The sequence below is a fragment of the Pseudorasbora parva genome, chromosome 1 (genome assembly GCF_024679245.1).
Source record: "Pseudorasbora parva isolate DD20220531a chromosome 1, ASM2467924v1, whole genome shotgun sequence".
Lineage (NCBI taxonomy): Eukaryota > Metazoa > Chordata > Actinopteri > Cypriniformes > Gobionidae > Pseudorasbora > Pseudorasbora parva.
The window spans coordinates 37,262,556-37,287,232 of NC_090172.1; the positions used below are offsets into that span (position 1 = coordinate 37,262,556).

General features: G+C 41.2%; 1 long non-coding RNA gene across 3 annotated transcripts in view; it reads left to right on the forward strand.

Moving 5' to 3' along the window:
- Positions 1-19,125, forward strand: part of LOC137071821 (uncharacterized) — a 60,564-nt gene extending 41,439 nt beyond the window's left edge. For 2 of the 3 annotated variants that reach the window (XR_010904507.1, XR_010904508.1), the window contains 3 exons: positions 6,713-7,022; positions 17,100-17,243; positions 18,999-19,125. This is a non-coding gene — a long non-coding RNA (uncharacterized lncRNA). Of the gene's footprint in view, positions 1-6,712; positions 7,023-16,185; positions 16,279-17,099; positions 17,244-18,998 lie in introns of all 3 variants that reach the window. The other variant, XR_010904506.1, reaches the window with a different exon arrangement.
- The last annotated feature ends 5,552 nt before the right edge of the window (positions 19,126-24,677 follow it).

Sequence of the window (24,677 nt, forward strand, 5' to 3'; positions counted from 1 at the left end):
TAAAACACTAAAAACGCAAACAGGCAAAAAAAAAATGGTCCACTGTGCATCTCTCTCTCTCTCTCTCTCTCTCTCTCTCTCTCTCTCTCTCTCTCTCTCTCTCTCTCTCTCTCTCTCACCGACACACACACACACACACACACACACACACACGCACGCGCACATCTCACCGACACACACACACAAACACACACGCGCGCGCGCGCATCTCGACGACACACACACCCCTCACCGACAGTGGGCTGGTCGCGAGAGGAGGGAGAGAGCAAAGTTCAGTATTTCTGGATCTCCAGTAAGGGCTGTCTAGTCTATTTTATTCATTTTAAACATCAGGTGAAATTATTTCTCTTTTGATACAGGCGATGCTGAGTCATTAATACATCACCAAAGACAAACAATTATGATAGTGATCATGTACAAGTCCAATGTTTTAGTGATTATAGTTTGGTAGCGTTAGCTTGTTGTAAGTCACCCACCACAACTAACAAGGTAATAAGCCTGTGTGTGAATGTTGTTAATGTAGATATACCTCTGTGTTGGGCTCAATGTTATATGGAAGAACTTAGAAGAAGCACGATCATTTAATAATTAAATTCCGTGTGGTGAACGTGAACCTATGATAAGCATGCAGTCCACGTAACGTTACGTCGCTGTTTTATGTCGAACTTGTCAATGATATCTGTGTCCGCCGAGCTGGTCGTGGGCTCTGAGTTTTCTTCACTATCTCTCATTTTTATTGCTCCACTTCACTCCGATCCTCCAAGCCTGTCAGTCACTGACTGTAAACAACAGCGCGTGCAGCACCCAGAAGCCCGGTCTGCAATGCGCATGCGCAGCATTACGCATAACAAGTAAGCATTATATCGAGAATTTATCGAACTGTTGTTATCGTTTTATCGAGAAAAATTATATTGTGATAATTATTATATTGTGAGAATATCGTGATGTTATCGTTTTATCGCCCAGCCCTACGTGGCGGCAATAGCTGCGCACCATGACCTGCTGGAAGCAAGAACGGTGGGACAGCATGACCTGGTCCGCAGGTTCCTCAGGGGGGCAAGAAGGTTAAATCCACCTCGCCCCCTACAGGTACCCTCTTGGGACCTCGCAGTGGTCCTAACTGCCCTGCGTATGGCTCCCTTCAAGCCTCTGCAGACAGCGGAGCTTAAGTTCCTGTCAATGAAGACAGCCCTCCTTGTTACTCTGGCATCGATCAAGAGGGTAGGGGACCTGCAGGCATTCTCGGTCGACGAAGTGTGCCTGGAATTCGGGCCGGCCAACGCTCACGTTATCCTGAGACCCCGGCCTGGATATGTGACACTGGATAGTGGACGCCATTGGCCTGGCTTACCAGGTTCAGGGTTGCCATGCCCCCTTGGGGTCAAAGCACACTCTACTAGGAGCGTAGCTGCCTCTTGGGCGTTGGCGCGTGGGCCTCGCTGACAGACATTTGTAGAGCTGCAGGCTGGGCGACACCGAACACATTCGCCAGATTTTATAATCTGCGGGTGGAGCCTGTGTCCTCTTGTTTACTCGCCCCACATGGCCAGTAACTGGACACACGCTGGTGTCTTTGCTTGCTGCGCCATTCCATTATATTCGCACAGGTGAGCCTCTTCAAAGTCCCTGAGTTCTTCCAGCACTCTTGATGCCGGCACCAGAGTGCATGCCCAAATGGTCCCAGCCCTCGTGCCAAGCTAGGTGCCCGTGTGCACGGTTCCCCCGCAGGCCAACCGTCACATGTCTATTCTCCACGGTAAGTCTCCTTGAGCGCGTGTCTTCCCTTGGCAAGACCCTTGCCATCCCTGGGGTTGAAAAACTTTTCCACCTGCGGCTGGATACTCCAGGTTCTTCCATATGCATCCCAGACGTGGGCCATATGCGTAGTCCTAAGTCCTTCCTGCGGGTAGGCGCTGTGATCGTGTTTCTCCAAGTGGGATATGCTTCCCAGTGTACCTTGGTAGCTGAGCCGGTCCCTCGTCATCTTAACTCCAAGGCAGGTGGCTCAGGTCATCCCAGGATGCTGGAAGACAGCGCTGTGGCATGATTAGACTGGACCCCCATTTCGTCAGTACTGACGTAACTCATAGTGTACTGACTGAAAGGGAACATCTCGGTTACGTATGTAACCCTCGTTCCCTGAAGGAAGGGAACGGAGACGTTACGTCCGCATGCCACATCTGCTGTGCCGCTGGGATGGCCGGGGCGGCAGGCCTCGGCTCCTCAGCAGGTAACATAAATGCGTGACTGCTATGCAACGCCGTTTATACCCACGCTGTGGGGCAGGCTTGCATTAGGCAAATTGTATCGTCTCCATGTCATTGTATCGTTTTGATTGAGATTGAAGGCAGCTGGCTTTCTAAGCGAAACCCCCATTTCATCAGTACTGACGTAACGTCTCCGTTCCCTTCCTTCAGGGAACGAGGGTTACATACGTAACCGAGACGTTTTTTGACTTGGGGCACGATTTGACAACAGTTCAGTTTTGAGCACAGATTGAACTGTTTTGAGGTGAATTTTTTGTGAATGTAGCTTGAAAATTGGGTTCTGTGTTCACAGTTTAGAGAAAAGGAGAGCAGCTTTCAGGAAATGTGTCTTAGCAATAGAGCAAAACTGTAAATCTGTTAACAAACCTTTGTTGCATTATATGTCAATGGTGACAGTTAAAAAATGGGGGGGGGGAATTATTGTCAAGTTTGCATGATTGTAACTCAATAATTATTAAAGATCCTTTTATATTTTGGTTTTTAACTTACTTTTCCTTTGGTGTCATTTTAAAGACTATATCGTTCAGACCCAGAGATATTGAATTCTTAAACGGGTACTTCAGCGCTGGGAAGATGAATCTGTATTTAAACTGGGTCATTAATGTAGTAGAAATGTGAAATTATTTTTGAATTTGGTGCTTTCTAGACTGAGAAAAGACAGAAAATGTATTTTTGTCTCATGGGGATGAAAGACAGCAATTCCCAGAATGCTTAGCTTCCCTGTGAGGCCATTCCCAAAGCCACCGCTACTGGATTACTGTGACTGAATTTGAGAACAGACACTACAATTAAAAACTGAACGTGTCTGTTCAATATAATGAGTGAGTCACCGTGTGAGTGTCACAGCACTGAGCACTAACTGCAGGAGTGAGATTACATTTAACATCATGATCTGATGAGCTCTCATGATGAGAGCTGAGGTATTCGCGACCACATTTGCGGCATACATTCACAACAGCGGCACGTTCAGTCTGGCACGTTTTCAGTTCATGCCTTTGGAAGCTTAACTTTCATAGAAATTAATTTGAGAAGTTAAAAAGACTTACATTGCTCACCATAGCTCCATTTAAATGAGTGCCTGTAGCTGAGCTGAGCTCTGAGTGTGATCTCCATCCCCCATGCGCAGGTTCAAAACATGCGGAAATGGCTCCCTCTGCTGGCTGTAGTCTTTAGCCTTTGGCCAAACATTCTTCCTATGACGCAAATATCATCAATTTGCGTCACTGGAGGATTTTTTCCAGAAATAAAATGCATAAATCTCTTGTATCAGGGGGATATGAGGGGGGAAAGCACAATCATTTGAATATACTCCAGGGCTTAATGCAGTTAGATTAAATTAGTAAAAAAAAAAAAAAAAAAAAAAAAGTCACTTATTTGGTTTGCAAAAAACTAATGTGGATCACTTTTCATTATATATTTCTTTCATTTTAAAGAGGAATATCCAAGCATTTTTTTATAATTTGTAATAAAATAGAAATAACAATTTTTTTCTGTACTTTGTATCTCTTGTTATAGCTCTTCCAAAAGTTTGTCTGCCTGTCACTCAAAAAATGTATCAACGATATCGCAATTTAATTTTCCAATGCTGCATATTCTTTTGAAATCTTCATTTTTAAGACTCTATATGGTTCCCATAGATACAGCTCTGGAAAAAAATTGAGAGACCACTTTACATTGATTTCTCAATGTTAAGTGGTCTCTTATTTTTTTCCAGAGCTGTATGTGGATCTCAATGCAGATTAATAATGTTCAAACTAGAAATGTATTTCCCTCTATCAAACAAAAACATACCTCTCTGAGTGCCAAAAAATGCTGAAATGGTCAAGTTGAGGCAAATGAACTTGCTCTTAAAAGTGCATTTATAAGAATCTATTTGAATCAGTTTCAGGGATATTTGGAAGAAATTTTGTTTAGCTTCTGAAGCTACACTATAAAATCTAATTAGTTAACAACAACAAAAAAAGATTACCTTAAAAAACAAGTAAAGTAAAATAGGAATAGTATGTTATGCTAACAAAAGCTTAGTATAGTTCACTTACACACGAGTTCTAATAGATAAAAGAGTACTTGATCTTTTACTTTAGATTTACTCAGCTACCATTGTTGTTACCATTGTTGTGTTTTGCATTCTGAATGTTGAAGTCTGTGTGTGACTCACTCAAGCAACTGCAAGATATTGTTACAAAAATATAAAGGGACTATATCAACCCAATAAAAAGTTTCACAGGTGTTTATGACGTAAGTGTTAGCAATACAATATAGATGACCGTTATACGACATAAAGGGAAATGTTCATTTTAAAAAGTGACCTTTTCTGACTAAATCATTGACTGTAGGTAACTGTAGGTAAAAAATTATATTAAGACTTCTTTAACACTTCTTGGGTTACACACATGTAAACTTCTTTTGCCACTCAGAGAGGTGTGTTGTAATAGGGAAAGTGTCGGTGCTTTGTCCTGTTACTGGTGGCATATAAAATGCATCAAACATTTCTAAAGTCAGCAGATTTAACAAATAGACCTACCAATCTGCTGTCTTTCGAAATACCCCCAGTAATTTGGCTCCAAATCGCAAGTAAAACATATTTTGGTAATCCCTACATTATGGGGACAAATTTCCCCACAAAGATGGCAATATCCGAAATCCTTGTCCTTGTGGGGACATTTTTGGTCCCCATGAGGAAAACATCTTATAAATAATACAGAAGGAGTGTTTTTTTTTTTTTTTTTGAGAAAGTAAAAATGCAGAATGTTTCCTGTGATGGGTAGTTTTAGGGGCAGGGACTGGGGCAGTGTAGAAAATACGGTTTGTACTATATAAAATCTATTACGCCTACGGAAAGTCCCCATAAAACATGGAAACACTACATGTGTGTGTGTGTCTTAATTGTTTTGAGAATGGTTCTCACTGCACTACTAATTCCCATCACACTGACAGACGGCAACCAAAGGCAACAAACACATCAGTTTTTGTGCATGCGGGATCTGTGTTACCCCTATTAGCATCTGTTGCAGTTGGTCAGCACTTGTTTTCATGTTTGATCTGCATTTATCTGGTCGTGGGATGTGTGAGAAGTTGCATATACTGTAATCTATTGATTGTCAGTGTTGGCTCAGCATTTGTCAGTGCATTGAATTAGCCTTAATATTATGCTGCTCATGTTCTATGTATCCATTTAGATGCAATTTGAAGTTTATAAAGACATTTGATTAAAAAGATTAAACCTCTCTTTGTGGTTCATAATATCATCATCACATATAATGAGTATACACCCAGACATCCATTCTCTCTGATAACTTCAGATAGAGCATTAGTGAGCAATACTCAGAAGAGCATAGACTTGTCTGACTTTACTAAACCTTTCCTTGTGGCTGTCTGTCATCTGGAGTCAGGGGACTTGTTAACGGCATGTGGACCACGTTCTACAGGAAGCATACGGGGGGCTGATTTCCCCTGAGCGTCTGACAGATGAATGGACCCACGGCAGCCTGTCAAACACCTTCATTTCTTCTACTTTCATGGTTTGGGATTTTTAGTATTACTATCTTAAAAGGGAACATGTAGTCCTACTTCTTTAAATAAGTGAACACCACACAAGATGCCTGGAGAAGCTCTAGAATTTTTGCTGCATATAAAAATAAAAAAATGTAGGTATTAATAAACTGAATATTTCTTCTTGTTGACATAGCATGAGAGGACTGCAGCAAATGCAGCAAACTTTTCAGACTACTCAGTAGAGATTTGTCTCTATCAATGACCACAACTAAAATATGGAAGAGACCAACTAGACCACAATGACATGCTGCTGTAGCGAGTAACGTGCAATATACAAACTCATTCAATATGCTTTCATTTATGACAGCAGTCATATTTGAACTTGGATATGGGGGAAAACATGTATACTTGATCAAATAAGACTATTAAAGTTGAAAAAAATACTTTTAAAGTTTTTAAGCTTATGAATATTCAAAATATACAGTTTACCAGATTATGACTTTACAACTTCACACATGCTATTTGTATTAAAACCAAAAGTAGAAAAAAACTATATTGACTGTTACAAGCATGCCAGGCTCCACCCTCTCCCAGACACACAGTCATGCTTACAGTCACCAGAGTACTGATTGCACGCGCCTGCACGTCATGATCACTGCAATCACCACCTGCACTTAAACCCCACGCATTCACTCAGTCACTGTCCGGTCTTGTTTGCACATGCTCACGCTACTGCTTGCTTGGATTTACCAGTGTTACCTACCTGTGCTCCCGGTCTCTCGAGTGTTTCCTCATCCTGTCTCCTGGTTCCTATCTCCATCACTTCATCGCCTGACTCACCACGCTTCCTGTAAACCAGACTTATTGTATCACCAATGACATTCTATTCTGTTAGATACACACTTCACATCTTGGTCATGTTAATAAACTCTGTTTACCCCTGTCATCAGTTTTCCGTGTCACCTCTGTCCGGACCAACACCACAGCACCAAGATGAGCACCCTGGATCCCTTCATCGGCCATGAGACTGCACCATCAATCTGCTGCCCAGTGAAGCAGTGGCCAGAGGAAAGATCTACCCCCTCTCAATCCTGGAGGAGAAGGCTACATGGAGGACTACATCAAGGAGGGGCTGGAGCAAGGTTACATCCGCGCATCCACTTCCCCTGCTTTTTCAAGCTTTTTCTTCATGGTGAAGAAGGACGGAGGCTTGCCCTGCATCTACTAACGAGCACTCAACAATATCACTGTCAAGTTCAGGTACCCTCTTCCTCTTGTAGTGATTTTTACTTTTGTCCACCCAAGGACACTAAGTAAGGTAGTGATTGGTACTCACGTCACCGCTGACGTTGTGAATTTTGGATCACACGTCACTTAATGTGTGGTTATGAGTACATCAGATGACCACCTTCCCCCTGTTAGTTTGGGACACTAGTCAAGGCCTTTTACCTTGGCTGTATGAGAACACTCCGCACAGGAGGCTGCCCAGTCATTTATAATGAATGTAAAGGGGGGAGAGTTGGTCAGCTGATTTATCTGAAAGATTGGTGAGATTTCTAACTTGTAGAGCCTTTTCTGCCTTATCAGCACAAGGAAGACACAATTGTAATAAAATAGATTTTATTAACAAAAGATAAACAGAACAATTAACACAACTACTAAATGAATACAATGAATGATAAAGGAATAAAGTGTGTAAAATGCATAAAATACATGTGAGTAAGTTAAGTGTGGCTATAGAAGAGTTACGTTATCTTATGGAAAGATAAACTGTTGTTTCTCTGAAATTAAGGTGAAGAACCTTATTATGCATTAAACAAATAAACGAAAGATTATTTGTTATTAACTAGCATCAGTTATATTACCTCTAATGTAAATTAGAAAATCATATACTGATAATAATCAACAATGCCAAGGTCTTTAGAAAGAGGTTTGGTTAAGTGATATTTACGTTCCACGTGGTTGAGTAAGCAGTCCGATGGTGATGACTTCTTCCACTGGTTTTGCTGGGAGACAGTGCAGTGAAGAAAGGAGCTGGAATCTGTTTCAACAGCCTTGAACACGAAGATCTGTGGGATGTGGATCTCCTGGGGCACCAAAGGGTCCTAAAATCTGGAACACGCAGATGAGGCCCTGAAGTAGGTGCAGAAGGTCCTTAATCTGGAACACGCAGACAAAGGAACCTTGAAGTAAAGGTTTGCTCTCCTGAGCTTAACCTTGTTGCAAATGTCTCTGTGTGTCTTCTGCCTCTTTGGACCAGACACTCAGAAGTTGGTCAATCTGCTCTGTTCTCTTTAGCATGGAGACTCGGGACGTGCTGTAGTCGTCTCGCTGGACTAAAACTCTGAACGTAGTGTTGGTTAATGTCTCTTTCCTCACAGGCTGGAGGCTCAGAATGTTGTCGTATCTGTTGCTGCCTCACAAGCTGTAGATTCAGATCCTCGGATCTTGTGTTGTCTCTCTGGTTAAACCAGAGGCTCAGAACTTGGTTGCTCTGTCACAGTCTAATCTTTGGCGGACAGACTCAGAACTTGGTGAACTGTTTGTCTCGCGTGGAGGAGACTCAAAACCTGGTTGCTCTGTCACAGTCTAATCCTCGGCAGGCAGACTCAGAACTTGGTGAACTGTTTGTCTCTCGGATGTGGAGACTCAGAACTTGATTGCTCTGTCACAGTCTAATCCTCAACGGACAGACTCAGAACCTGGTGAACTGTTTGTCTCTCACATGGAGAAGACTCAGAACTTGATTGCTCTGTCACAGTCTAATCCTCAGGGGACAGACTCAGAACAAGGAGTGTCTATTGAAAGGGTACCTTTATCCTTTTCCGAATAGGAGGAGATTGCAATTTGGCACTTCTCCATTCCAGTGTTGCTATTGGCTGCTGGCATCAGAGAGGGCACACAGTGTGGCCCACCCTTCTTTCCCCTGTGGAACTCATTTGCATACTGTACACAGTTAGAAGTCTTTAAAGGGTCTTTAAAGTTCATCAATGCATTTCTCACTTTCCAAACCACCATCAGAATACCCTTGGCAATATACTAAACACATAGACACCAAACATGATGGAAAAAGATTGAACTGTCATGTGTTCATTCATTTGTTCATTAACAGCTGAGTTTGTGGAAGATGTTGCATTACAAATAGCTGTCACTGAGAATACTTATTTCTCTGAATAAGTATGAGATGGATATGTGTAGTTTACATCAGTCTTAAGGTTTCCAAACATAGTTGTGAATGGATTTGGATGGATCAGTTTTGGTCTTTCTTTGTTTCACCCACTACTGCTGAGGTCCCGAAGGAATGTTTATGGTTGTCACAAATCAGGACATTAGGGATCCGTCTCTAGATGGGTGAAGGGCAGAAACTGCATGTGGACCAATGAGAAGTCCTGTCCTTCCTGGGCTTGGTACTAGAGGTCTTCTTCTTGCCCTCAAAGAGGTGTCTGGATGTTGTCCAAGCATCTTTATCTGATGGGTTGGACATCTTGTTTGTGCTAGTCCAACAAGATCCAATCAAAATGGAGCAAACCTTTGTCCACTGTTATGGGCAAAGAGGGGCCCGGCCATAAACTGGGCCCTGGAATTCTGCTGTCCACTACACTCTCGTCCCAGCTACCCTGGAGCATCTTCGTGGTGCCACTGTGTTCACGAAGTTGGACCTCCGCAGCGCGTACAACCTCATCCGAATACATGAGGGGGACGACCGCCTTTGTCACGCCCACCGGCCACTACGAATACCTGGTAATGCCCTGTGGACTTGGTATTCCAGGATTTTATCCCTGAGGTGCTCCGAAAGTGTCTCCACAAGTTCGTACTGGTCTACACTGACGAAATCTTGATCTACTCCCGGAGCCTGGCCGAACATTGCTACCACGTTTGGGAGGTCCTCCAACGCCCGAGGAGCTTCCATCTCTACCTCAAAGCCGAAAATTGCTTGTTCCATCATCCCTCAGTGCAGTTTCTAGGTTACAACATCGACCACAGGGGCATCTGGATGGACGAGGGAAAGGTAGAAGCCATCCGGTCCTGGCCAACTCTCTCCACAGTCAATTAACTCTAGAGATTCCTCTGCTTTGCCAACTTCTATTGTCGTTTCATCCACCATTACAGTTCCATCGCCAGTCCACTCACCAGTCTCCTACATAACAAGCCCAGGTCTCTGTCCTGGACTCCATCTGCCACTGAAGCCTTTCAGACCATCAAGACCGCCATCACCACCGCTTCCCTCCTAGTCCACCCTGAACCAGAACTACCCTTCGTTGTGGAAGGGGACGCCTCGACCACCAGAGTGGGAGTGGTTCTTTCTCAGCAGCAGTCTTTCTCAGCAGCAGTCTCCACCCATGTGCCTTCTTCTACTGCTAGCTCAACCCAGCGGAAATCAATGATGACGTAGGTAACCGCAAACTCTCTGCCATCAAACTAGCGCTGGAGGAATGAAGTCACTTTCTAGAGGGAGCTAAACATCCCTTCCAGGTACTCACCGACCACAAAAACCTGAGCTACCTCCGAGAGGCAAAAGGTCTAAACCCACGGCAAGCTAGATGGGCTTTATTCCTTACATGGTTCCACTTCAGCATCTCCTATCGACCTAGCGCCAAGAATATCAAGGCGGACGCCTTGGCAGAAAGTCTGCCCTCTGCCAGTGCCTCCACTGACATTCTGCCCGGGTTTCCCTCCAGGCCCTCAGTTTGTCACCCCGAAGCACTCCTCTCATCCACTCCTCTCACACATCACTGGGCACTGGTCACCCCAGGGTCAATGAAACCCTCTCACTGCTACGTCAACGCTTCTGGTGGCCTCAGATGTCAGAAGGTACGTGCAGGGATGTAGGGAATGTGCCATGGCTAAAAGTCCTGGAAAGACTTTTTCTCCCTCCTAGGTGTGACCATCAGCCTCTCATCCAGATACCATCCCCAAATGAATGGGCAGACGAAATGTAAGATCCAGGAAATTGGCTGTTTCTTCCATACCTTCTGTCATGGCCACCAGGACTCCTGGAGCCAGTTCCTAGGATGGGCAGAGTATGCACAAAACTCTCTCCGCCAGCCAACCACCAGCCTCACCCCGTTCCCGTCTATCAACCTCCCCGCTTTCTGTTGTCAGGGGAACCTACCGATGTCCTTGCAGTCGATTACTGGTTATGGGAGAGCGAGAGGGTCTGGAACTCAGCACATAATCAACTTCAGCGGGCCCTTTACCGCTGATTAGAGAACCGGCTTTACTGACGAGATGCGCATTAACGATCGGTCGATCGTGATCGGAGCAGCCATACATTTCAGTAATGAATACAATGTAGACTTAATTGTTTGGCTGACTCATTGTTGACCCTCGCAATCGCCTCAATAACAGCCCTATCATAGTTAACATTCATCAATTCACACAGCTCCTTTCCAGAGACCGACATTCTGAAGGAAGGGAGAAAAATAGATCAGAAAAAAATATAGTGCTATGCCCAGTCAACATCGTTCCACTTCACTTCGGAAATCCGTGCGTTAACATCTTCACAATACGATGAAACTTCACGAGACCGGCGAGATGCTTCCACAGGGTGGGAGATACGTGGCGTGATTGACAGCTTTGACACAAAATGGATATATGTGAAAATCAGATGACATGATTTCACAACTTTTCATTGGTCATTTAGATATGTGAAGCATTCTGTATACGGAAATATAACCTGGACATTCAATCCGTCGAAAAATCTCAAAAGATTTTTGACGCAATAACTCTGTTCTGCTGATCTAGTAGTCTTAAACTAAAGACCTCATCTGGCCTTACCTCAGTTTTAAATAAGAATTAAAGTTGAAGGTGTCCAAAAGTGTTCAGGCTCTTACTAGTTTGCAGACTGTGTGTGTTTTATGTTAATTACACAGTATACTCCCTACAGCAAATTCATCTAACATAATTACAGTCGGGTGAATTCACTCGACTCCTGTTGATCTAAATCTGTGTTTTACTGGCCACTAGCCAGTCACTGGCTGTAATGCAGAAAAAGCAGTGAATCGCTGGGTGTCAGCTGACATTCAGTTATAAACAGCCATTCTTGGAACTCCCCTCATTCCTGGGGAGCAAAAACAGCCATTCCAGAGTTGTGTAATTAGCTGGAGTTTAATTAAAGAGCGATTTGAAGCAGGGAGACTGAGAGGCACAATAAAGCTGCTTATAAAACAGAAATTAAATGCTTTACAAGCTCTGTGTTGTCCTTCAAGGCTGTATTGAAATTGCAGAAACTTTACACAAAGGTTTCATGTTTAATGCTTTGTGGCCTTCACGTCTCTGCAACATTTGCTATTAAAAAGAAAATAGGCTTTATCAAAAACACACAACAGATGAAATATATTACCGTATGTTGCCACTAAATGAGATATTGAAGTTAAGTAAACAATTAACCAAGACTCACTATATTGCTAATTAAACAAGTGATTTAATCGTTTAAAATTTGTATCATTATATTAAGACAATTTGAGCAAGGCAATTAATATTTTATTAAGCACAGTAGTTTTTGAATTCATTTGTACAAGAGCTTTGCAATGATTTATTTATTGAATAATGGGTGCTGTACTCCCATCTCTCTCTCTCTCTCTCTCTCTCTCTCTCTCTCTCTCTCTCTCTCTCTCTCTCTCTCTCTCTCTCTCTCAGGCTCAGGAACAGAGGGACACTGGCATGTTTGTGAGATAATTGTATTATTCCATCATAATTTAAAGCCTATATTACTCAGAATTTTCAGAACAATGTTGCGCAATGTTAAACATGTATTCCCCATGATGCTTAAATTGAAAAAGTGACCAAAAACTTTCTAAAATCAAGGCAAGCACGAATTTTAACATAGTGAGTTAAATATTTCGCTGAAATAGTTTCTACAGCCGTGAGTTCAAACAGTTGGCTGCATCAGTCTGTTTCCTGTGAGATGAAGTGCTCATGTCATTGCTGCGTCCACAGCACATCACGCGACTCACAGTAACACAGGCTGTATTTTAAGGACCGTCTCACTCCAGTGCCAACAAGTTTACTTATTTTGGAATGGATCGCTGCCTATGGAGTGCGGTTAGCGCTGGTGCCAGCTGAAATATAATTGCATGATGGATAGCCTCATATTGTATGATTTATTTCAGACTTACAGACGTGGGTAGTGGTTAAACCTACAAAAGCTACTGCCAAAAGATCAGTTTCTGCTACGTAACCCTATTATACTGCATGATCAAATGTGTTCTCTGCTCAGTGACTTGCTAAAAGCAGAGAATGGAAGGCTTGATACGAACCAGATATTTGAATGTGTTTTATGGCAAGTGCTACTGTTGGACAGAAATGATCAAGGGTACTCTATCAGACATATTCAGTTACTGGTTAAACATTGTACATGTTGCCGTTAGTTTATTAGATCTGTTAAGTCAGTTTGTTAAATAAAGGGTAATTTTTTGTGAAACAGATCCCCAATGAAAGTTTTGCACGTTCTGCCTTATGTTATATTCACTAGACGGCGAGTCTGCTATGGGCACGAGTGTTAATGTAGAGTTGCGTCAAGACTAATTAAATGACTAGAAATTATCAAAGCCCAACAAAAAGCGATTAAAACATGATTAATGTCATCTGTCTCAAGGGATTTGCCTTTAAGCCTTTTGTTGGAGAAGGGCTGAGAACTTCGATGGCTTCAGCAGATGTTTTGGGCTGAGAGTTGTAAAAGGAGCTCAAAAGGCAATTTTTTTGTTGCTATGAAATATTTGACTGCTTTTATTGTCATTACAGATGTAGACTTGATGATTTAAGAAGTGATACGTTCAGTAAATGGACTGTTTCGTTGAGTACTTCACCTTCCTGTTAGAGACAAGGCCACTCATGTGTTGAAATAGAATAAAAACCAGACTCTTTAATCTTAAAGTCATCATGAAATCAAAACTGAACTTTTTTATGGCATATTCCAGTAGTTTTTTCAAAATGTTTACCTTTTTTTACTCACATGAAATAACAGCAATAGCAAACAATGATTCAAGTGCCGCCTTAGATTTTTCTTGTTGAAAAGCTGTTTCCCTCAGATATATCCGTCAGTTTCATGTTGACTTAAAAAGTCCCTGTGACAGAAACTTTTACTTTCTTTCATTCTCCTCATTTCTGTTCTGCCTTAAAAATGTTGTTATGTGTCAACAGGTGAATTAATGGCTGCAGTTTGAGAGATAATGTCGTGGCAAATTCTAAGTCCTAATTGTCTTCAATATGTCAAAGAAAACATCTGACCATCTCATTCCCGGTTCACACTTTTAACACAGTTCTAACTCATGATCTCATTTGCAGGTGCATTACTCCTCAGACTTTTGCCACAGTTAGGTTACTCCATTTATGGACTTATCTAGTTGTCTTTGTAAGGGTGGCTGACTGCCAATTGTTTTTCTTTTACATCCAATGAGCATCATTCTATGTATCTTTCTTGGTTATCACCTCATAGTTTTTCCACAATTATATACAATTTATTTTATAATTTGAAAAATATATATTTTTTGAGGCACAGTCTAAGTCCACTAAAAATAAATTAAAGGGTTAGTTTACCTAAAAATGAAATGTATGTCATTAATGACCACACCCGTTGTTCCACACCCGTAAGACAGATATCTTCAGAACACAGTTTAAGATATTTTATATTTAGTCCGACAGCGTATCTTAGTGTATGCACACTTTCCTGTCCATGTCTAGAAAGGGAATAAAAACATCATCAAAGTAGTCCATATGTGACATCCGTGGGTTAATTAGAATCTCTTGAAGCATCAAAAATACATTTTGCTCCAAAAATAGTAAAAACTACGACATTATTCAGCATTATCTTGATTAAAAAGTGAATAAAGTCATAGTTTGGACCAAAATGTATTTTCGTTGCTTCAAGAGATTCTAACTAACTAACTGATGTCACATATGGACAACTTTGATGATGTTTTTATTCCCTTTCTGGACATGGACAGTATAGTGTGCACACTGTAAAAAATTATTTAGAAAAAAAGTTACCTGGTTGCCTTAAAATTTTGAGTTTCGACAACCTTTATTAAAAGATTATTAAAAGATTTTGTAAGCATATTGGGTAATAATGTGTGTGTTATTTCTGATGATGCAGTGAAACATGCCAAATTGTGCTATTTTCATGATTTATCACATTTTTTATGTGGTTCAGATACAAAAATATTTTGAGTTTCTATTTATTAAACTAATTTACTTCATTGTATCAACTCAAATTTTTAATTTCATTGAACTCAAAATTTTAAGGCAACCAGGTTACTTACTTTTTTAAAGTTAAACCAACAAAAACCACCACAATTTTTTTTTACAGTGCATACACTTAGATACGCTGTCGGACTAAATATTAAACTGTGTCCCGAAGATGAATGGAGGTCTTACGGGTGTGGAACAACATTAGGGTGAGTCATTAATGACATAAATTTCATTTTTGGGTGAACTAACCCTTTAATTTCCTTCACAATTTGACCAGAGACAGCAGAACATACTGAACCTTTGTAGTGATACATCCAAAGTCTGAAATGCTAATAAACTTAGCTGAAAATAAGTTTTGCAAACAACAAAATTGTTGGCATAATGAATGTATTCAGGCAACCCGTAACCCATGTTTCTCTTGCCTTATGCACATTTCATCTCCTCGGTTTCTCTCTGATAAGCAAGGAGTAAGCATATTTGGTGATAGAAATGATTGTAAATGAGCATAAGCCCTGTATAGTCCGCCATGCTTTGTTTACATCTACCACAATTCCTTGCACTCAGGCAGTTTGGCATGACTTTACTTGGAATGCTACGAAGTCATAGGTTGTGGTTTGAAGTCATAACTCACCGGCTCAAGAACCTGCCTGGGACGCAGCATTACAATGGGGGAAAACAAATGGTTCCATTGTCTTGTTTATATAAAGTTCATATTTTTGTTAGCACTTTCTACACTGATGCAGTATCTGTAGGTGTTGACATACATCAGCAGAGAACAATTCCAGTAATACGAAGCAGACGTCTTTTGTTTAGAGCTTTTTTCATCATGAGACAAATGGAAGAAGACAAGTATATTGTTATGGCAGTGAAGTAGAGAGATTAGATATAACTTTGCACAGAAAAGGTAACTAAGTGATTCAATCTGACTTATATCATGTTAACAGGTAACATTTAACGGATTAGTTCATTTTGAAATGAAAATTACCCCATGATTTACTTACCCTCAAGCCATGGTGTATGACTATCTTCTTTCTGATGAACACAATCAAGAGTTATATTAATAAATATCCTGATGCATCCAAGCTTTATAATGGCAATGATGCCTCTAAGCTTTATACGGAATACTTTTGGTGGAAGCTAGATGTTTTACTTTATAAAGTTGTAAATATGGATATTTTTCTCACTAAAATTAAGCCTCATCAGTTTGCTTCAGAACGCATTTATTAACCCCCAGGAGCCGTGTGGAGTGTGTTTATGATGGATGGATGCACTTTTTAAAGCTTCAAACTCGTGGGCCCTGTTCACTGCCACCTAGGGTGGCTTGAGGGTGAGTAAATCATAGGATAATTGTCATTTTAAAATGTACTTATCTTTTAAATATTTTAGTCTTTGTATTTTAGCATAGGCCACATATAATTTCATTTAGTGCCTTATTGTACTCAGAACAATGTTGCTTCTTTTTTTCTGAGGGACTACCAATTTTGTGATACATTTTTTACTTAAATTAAAAACTGGAACATTTATTTACCTATATTTTGCCTCAAGACAAAATGCCGCGGTCAAGTCCAAGAGACCAACAGGAAACTGAACCGATCTACTGGAGCTACAGCCTGAACTGTATTCCGTAAAAAGGAATTCTGTAGAGAATGAATGTGTCTGGTTCTGCTGGACCATTTAGGCTTTGTCTGAACAGTTGTATATCAAAGCCATATACACTTCCACAGGTTTTCTTTTCACTTTCTTTGAGGAAACCGATCCGATACGCTGCACACTACACGGTACACGGGATCACTGCACGGAGGAGCTGATAGTGAGGCATGTTCTCTGTAATTGGTGCTGAATGAATAGGAGAGTCTATCTTTCCTAACAGATCCAACAGGGCGGGACACAACGCCTTGATTTTGGCTCACTCAAACACAAATCCCCTCTCCGAAATAAGCTAGCATGACCCTGTTTCCTTATTTAAAAAAAAAAAAAAAAAAAAAACAGACACAGAGGGAAAGGGAGGGGAAGATGAGAGAAATGGAGAAAGAGCAAGTGAGTGAGAGGTTTGATAGGGGGGTGCTGAAAAAGGATGGAGGGATAACTTCAAAACCCCACATCAAAAGGAATAAATAATTGTTTCTGCTGGTTGTGTTGTTGTGATAGGGATCTGGAAGAGGGGTGCAGCAGTCTTTGATTGCCGGCTGCTCTCCTGGAGAGGGCTCCTTCTGTCTGCTGCTCCTGTGCTGCGGCAGGACCCTGTTTGTTTTAATCTCCTCACAACCCCACGGGACCCCAGCTGAGGCAGGGGTAAGGTATCTCTTTATGGAAAGAAAGTGAAGCAAGTATACTGATTTTGAGATGATAAAGATGGAACATGCGAGAGTAAGAGGAGGTCAGTTGTGCAAGTTTGGCAGCAAAACTCATATTTGAGCTGCACATCCTCATGAAACCAGTCACTGCTTTGATCATCATATTAAAGAGTTGTCTGTATATATTCTTAATGTTTATTAAGTCCTTGGTGAATGTTTATTTTATCTTATCATTTAGTTGTTTAGTTTAGTTTAGTTTAGTTTAGTTTAGTTTAGTTTAGTTTAGTTTAGTTTAGTTTAGTTGCATTAGCTCACTTGATCTCAACTTGAGCAGATGCCACATGCAAAGTGTAGGAAATAAAATGCACTTAAAAATAAATGTTCCAAAATTGGGTTTTCTCAGCAATGACCTAGAAGAACCATTTCTGGTTCCCCCAAGAACCTTTCAGCGATCAGTTCTGAAAAAGTGCCGTTTTTTCTTAGTGTGAAGAACATCAAGTGCCATGGAGAGTTTCTTTTGAATTTTAAAGGTTCTTCATGGAACCATTGATGCCAATATATCGATGGCAAGATCGGAGTGTATAGAAGAGCCTTTTAAAGAATTCATGCTACACGCATACAATATTATTGGATTGTGAAAGTGAAATGGAGGTGCTAAATCTACAAATTCGAGAAAGTAAATTTGACTTGTATCCATTGTGAACCTGTAGGAGAGAAAAACTGCAACATGCTGAAAAACAAACAAAAAAGATAATAGAGCTAAAAGAAAAGACCTGCCTTAAACAATAAAAACATTTTGACCCGGTTTCACAAACAAGGCTTAGATTAAGCCAGGATTAGGCCTTAACTCAATTAGGGAATTCAAGTAAATAGCTTTTTTGAATGTGGCTTAGAAAAAAAAAAAATTTTTTCATTTCAAAAACATGCATCTTTAGACAAAACAATGGGACTGACATATTTTGAGATTTGTTAGTGCAAGTTACTTTCACTTAAAACAGCTCTGAGACTAGCCTAAGCCTTGTTTGTGCAACCGGAGGTATAAGAAACATTAAAGGTGCCATCTGTAAAAATTGAGGTAAAAATATCCAAAAAATGACCTACACGCATCAAAAGAATGAGAAGAAATAAGGGTGATGATGTCGTTAAAAAAATGTCAAGTTATAGTGCTGCAGAGATATCAACATTAAAAGCAGTAGCATTACTAGCCCCGGCCCGACAGGTATCATATCGTATCGTAACTCCAGTCTCGGCCATGGGAATGTTAGTGCTAAAAACTGTTTAAATTGTATGTATTCATTTTAGTATTTATAAATCAGAAGGTGAAAAGTACCCGAATAACTTATGTTCACTTAGATTCTGAATTGTGTATCTGATGGACACCTTACTATCCCATGAGGATTCACGAGAAGGGTTGTAAATAGTGGTGAAGAGACATACTGTAACTGATGCCATAGGTCACATGACAGTGACAACATGGCAGTTTGAGTAGAAAAGTTAAATGTACATATAAGGAACAGCTGGAGGACCAATTTGCAACTTATTAGGTCAATTGGCAACATGATTGGGTATAAAAAGAGCCTCTCAGAGTGGCTGTCAGAAGTCAAGATGGGCAGAGGATCGGCAATTCCCTCAATGCTGCTGCGGCCAAAAATAGTGAAGCAATATCAGAATGGAGTTTTTTAGAGAAAAAAAATCCTCTTTGCTCTTTGAGTTTGAAGTTATTATCATCTAATGTGCATAATATCATCCAAAGGTTCAGAGAATCTGCAACAATATCTGTGCGTAAGGATCAAGGCCGGAAAACCAAACTGGATGCCTGTTATCTTCAGATGCCATGAAATTTAAAATCAACTTTTCCTTTAAAATTATATATGTTCTCAGTTTAAACATTTGATATGTCATCTATTTTGTATTCTGAATAAAATATTGAAATTGGAAACTTCCACATCGTTACATTCTGTTTTAATTCACAATTTGTACAGTGTCCCAACTTTTTTGCAATCGGGTTTCCAAGGTACATAATCAAACAAAGAGTATTGGAGTTATTTTTGATGACAAGTTAAGGTTTTATAAACATATCAGTTCAGTGGTCAGAGGTGGTTTTCTCCAATTAAGGTATAAAGCAAAATTAAAACCTGTTTTGTCTTTTAATGATATGGAAGTTGTTATCCAAGCTTTTATTATGTCCAGATTGAGCTATTGTAATTCATTGTATTATGGTGTTTCTCTTGCACCACTTTCACGTATGCAATTGGTTCAAAATGCTGCTGCTAGGCTTATAACCGGCACTAGGAAATATGCAAGTATAACACCTGTAGTTTCTGTTTCCATGTAAGGGTTTACATGGTCTGCAACAATGCTTAGGTAGGTGGTACATGTCAAAGTAACATCGACATGGATGGCCAGACCCAAGGTTTTCCAGCAGAACATTGCCCAAAGCAAAAGCGTCACACTGCCTCCGCCGGCAGTATGAACGTCCCATAGTGCATCCTGGTGCCATGTGTTCCTCAGCTAAGCGAAGCACATGTACCTGGCCATACAAGTGGTGTAAAAGAAAAAGTGATTCATCAGAGCAGGCCACCTTCTTCCATTTCCCTGTGGTACAGTGCTAATGCTCACGTACCCATTGTTGGCGCTTTTGGCGGTGGACAGGGGTCAGCATGGGCACCCTGACTGGTCTGCGGCTATGCAGCCCCATACACAACAATGTGCGATGCACTGTGCATTCTGACACCTTTCTATCGGAACCAGCATTAACTTCTTGAGCAATTTGAGCTACAATAGCTCATCTGTTTGATCAGACCACATGGGCCAGCCTTCACTCCTCACGTGCATCAATGAGCCTTGGCCTCCTATGATCCTGTTGCAAGTTCACCACTGTTCCTTCCTTGGACCACTTTATTTCACTATAGTTCATCTACACAACCTCTCTCTCTCTCTCTCTCGCTCTCTCTCTCTCTCTCTCTCTCTCTCTCTCTCTCTCTCTCTCTCTCTCTCTCTCTCTCTCTCTCTCTCTCTCATTCTCACTTTTCAGAGCTGTGTTTAAATAGGCTGCTGAAACAGATGAAAAGATGAAGCACTTCAAAGCTTCAGCATTGTTTAGAGAATGCCTCCTGCTCAAACATGCCCCCATGCCACATTCAAGAACACAGAGCACTATAGTAATCCTTTTCCAGCTGACCTTGCCACTGAAAATAATCCTTCTGTTGCTTAGGTGGACCTTTAAAGTTATTTATTTATATATTGTAAAATAAAAAAACTTGGTTCCTTCCTTCCACTTTTCTATTCTTGTTTTCTTATTTATTTATTTATTTATTTATTTATTTATTTATTTATTTATTTATTTATTTATTTATTTATTTATTTATTTATTTATTTATTTATTTTACATGTAGCTTAAGTCTCCAAATACTTTTTGTAACATGTCCATGACCTTTTTGTGAAATTGAATAAGGGAAAAAGTGCATATGTCACATTATGTCACATATCCCTAGTTCATTTTAAAATATTTTTGTGATGTGACCATTTCTATTCGATCTATATTTTTCAAATAAAAATTGTCATTGTAAGTTCAAAGATCATAGCTCATTTTTATTATAAAATAATTATATAAATATGCAGTTTAAAATGAAGTATTGCATGTCACATCACAGGATGTGTTCTCCTTTTAAAGTATTTTCTTTAACTGCCCATATGAATTTTATGTGTGTTAAAAGAGTTTTAGCGCTGCTGCCTAAAACAGTCATCACTGGGAAGAATCCAGTCAACACTTTCACTTGTTCTTCTTTTGGGTGCCACTGGTAGGGACAGTGAGTGGTTTGGATATGTTGTGAAAGAGTTAAAAGCTGAGTCTGTAGGGCTCACAAACGGCTTACATTCTCTATAACACTAACCCTTCTCTCTTCTTTCATCTTTTAATCCTGCGCTCATAAGGTTGCTAGATAAGTGGCCATGACTAACACGTCTCTCTCTGTCTGTCTGTCTCGCTCTCTCTTTCTCTCAGCCCTTCTAATGGGAAAGAAGGGGAACAGCCCACATAATGAGAGACTTTACCTTCTTTTGAAGACAAATTGGACTGAAATTCCATCTTTGATGAATCTCCCTTTCAAATGAGCAATGTTTAAAGACGGAAGCACTAGACAGAGTAAGAAAAAGATGAAGGAAGGAAAAGAACGTGGGATACATATACAGAAGGGTAGAGGAGAGAATGAGCTCTGCTTCCTGCTCTGTTTTAGGCTCACATCTTCTGTTTGTTTGTGTCCTGATTTCAAAGCCTTCAGAAGACTTAACTTAGTCACAACGTGCATTCTGATCATTGAGATTCCTGATTGGGGATACACATTCCACACAATGCAAAATAGATATAAATGATGATACATTTGATCTATAATTTCTTATATATGCAGCCAGGCTCTGAAAGTGCACCTGCCTCTGTGGTCAAAAACAACCATCCATCAATCATATAATTAATGTATAATATATTTTGGTCCATGTGAAAATGTATCCATTTATCCTTGCTCATCATGATATTTAATTTTTGTAACCTTAATGTGAGTAATATTCGGTAACAGTTTATTTTAATGTGACATAGTTACTGCATGTACTTACTATAATATTAACAACAATAAATTACACTGAAAAAAGTTTAAAGTTTTCTTTGCAATGCTTATTACTCAAACCGAATTAAACCATGCATGCTTTCAAAAGTGTATGCATTACTTAAAAACATTTAAATAATTATATAATAATAATGCTATATATATATATATATATATATATATATATATATATATATATATACATATATTGTAGACATCTAAATAGTAGAACTATGCACCTGAACACAAAGATCTTAATACGTATACACACAATAACAATAAAGGATTAATGTGTAATTTTGAGTAGAAAATTAACTCTAAATGTCACAAAATGGAAAGCTGCTAAACCTAAAAACTAGCAATGATACAACAGTGTAAATACAGCTGAAAACAGCACACAAAATAATTTAAAAAAATAATTAATTAATCAAGCCGCAGTGCATGGTTGGTAGCTTAACGCTTTAATTTCTACAAGCTTGAATTGAATACTAATATAGAATTGACTTTGTTTTCTTGCCTCAACTAACTTTTTCATCTAGAAATTTCATTCATTTTTTTTTTGTAGTGTTTACTTCACTACAGAACCTAACTTTAACCCTAACCAAAGTAACCAACCCTAAAACAAACCCTAACCACATTGTAAACAATTCAACTTATGTTGTATGATAAATTCAGCTTTTAAAATGTATTCAACTATTTAACATGAAAAAAGTTGAGATAACACAAACAAAGTTTGTACAACTATTTACCCTAAGTTGAGAAAACGAAAACAAAATTCTGCAGCTGGTTGCTCTATAAGTAGATGTAGATAATTAGTATTACTTATTTGAGTAAGTACAATGAAACTATGTTACTTTAAAATAAAGTGTAACCTAATATTCTACATATGTCCCCCCATATTCTAGAGATATAATTCTAGAGAAAACAAAAAGTTTAGGCATATTAAATAACCCTCAAGATCAGTTGTTCTCAACCTTTTTGACTCAAAGCCTCCATTGTGCAATATTTAAAGCACACCCTCCTTAAAATAAAGTTTTTGATAATTTCATCTTGATAAACAAGAAATCATTTTTGCTGCAGGGAGTCAAGTGCTGCTGAATAAGGGAGGAGCCAGGCACAGAATAAACAATAAATGACACTTTATTAACAAGACTGAAGACAGGGCACGACAAGGAAGTGACAAGGACTGAGTTCAAACAGAAGGGCAGGGGACAGACGCCACAACGACAGACAGGGGGGATGACCACTGAGACCAGTCCAGGGAGACAACAAACTTGAGGACAGCCTGGGAGGCAACACCAGGAAGGGCAATGGTTGAAAAATCCAGGCAGGAACACCAGGAACCTGAGGCTTGATGTTCTCTCTCAGAATCAGCTCCAGTCTTGGCTGTCAGGCAGTTGGAGACATTGGGCCAGGGGAAACTCAGGGCACAGGGCATGAATGTCACATGCCTGTCCTGTCTTGTGTGCACATGTGGGTTTTGTCATGTCTTGCATGTGCTCCTGTCATTGTCTGATCCCTCCCCCTTGTTATCTGATTAGTGTTGATTTCTCCCACCTGTTCCCTCTTGATTTCTTCCCTTTAAAAGCTCCTTGTGTTTGTCAGTCTGGGTTGGATCCTTGTGTATGTCTCGTCTACGTCTCCCAGTTCCCCGTGATTCCTTTGGTTTGAGTCTTTGGTTTATGTTTTATGATTATGTGTTTTTCCCCCTTGTGGGTTTTGTTTTGAGTTTATGTTTATTTTGTAATAAATTATCTTTCTCTGCACCTGAGTCCTCGCACCAGTTTTACTTCGTGTTTAGACGTGACAGAAGGATCCAACCATACAATGAGGACTCAGCAGAGAAGTTCTCCCTCGGTGCCAGTCCCGGGGGTCCCGAGTCCAGACATGGCCTGGAGGGCTGTTATGGGAGGCTTTGTGGTGGCAGTCCTGCATGCTTGGGAGAAGCACAGGGTGTCATCCACAACTCCGGTGGTCCCAGTTCCGGTGGATCGTGTTCCGGTGGTCCCAGTGCCGGTGGATCGTGTTCCGGTGGTCCCAGTGCCGGTGGATCGTGTTCCGGTGGTCCCTGTGCCGGTGGATTGTTTTCCGGTGGTCCCTGTGCCGGTGGACTCCGTTCCGGTGGTCCCGAGTCCGGAAACGGCCTGGAGGGCTGTGATGGGATGCTTTGTGGTGGCAGTCCTGCATGCGTGGAAGGAGCACAGGGCTTTATCCGAAGCCCCGGAGGCAGTTCCGGTGGTCCCAGTTCCGGTGGATCGTGTGCCGGTGGTCCCAGTTCCGGCGGATCGTGTTCCGGTGGTCCCTGTGCCGGTGGATCGTGTTCCGGTGGTCCCTGTGCCGGTGGATCGTGTTCCGGTGGTCCCTGTGCCGGTGGATCGTGTTCCGGTGGTCCCTGTGCCGGTGGATCGTGTTCCGGTGGTCCCTGTGCCGGTGGATCGTGTTCCGGTGGTCCCTGTGCCGGTGGATCGTGTTCCGGTGGTCCCTGTGCCGGTGGATCGTGTTCCGGTGGTCCCTGTGCTGGTGGATACTGCTGGACTGGAGAAGTTTCCCCAACGCCCCGCCTGCGCCGCTGAGGCGTCCTGCTCTCCGTGCGCCGCTGAGGCGTCCTGCTCTCCGTGCGCCGCTGAGGCGTCCTGCTCTCCGTGCGCCGCTGAGGCGTCCTGCTCTCCGTGCGCCGCTGAGGCGTCCTGCTCTCCGTGCGCCGCTGAGGCGTCCTGCTCTCCGTGCGCCGCTGAGGCGTCCTGCTCTCCGTGCGCCGCTGAGGCGTCCTGCTCTCCGTGCGCCGCTGAGGCGTCCTGCTCTCCGTGCGCCGCTGAGGCGTCCTGCTCTCCGTG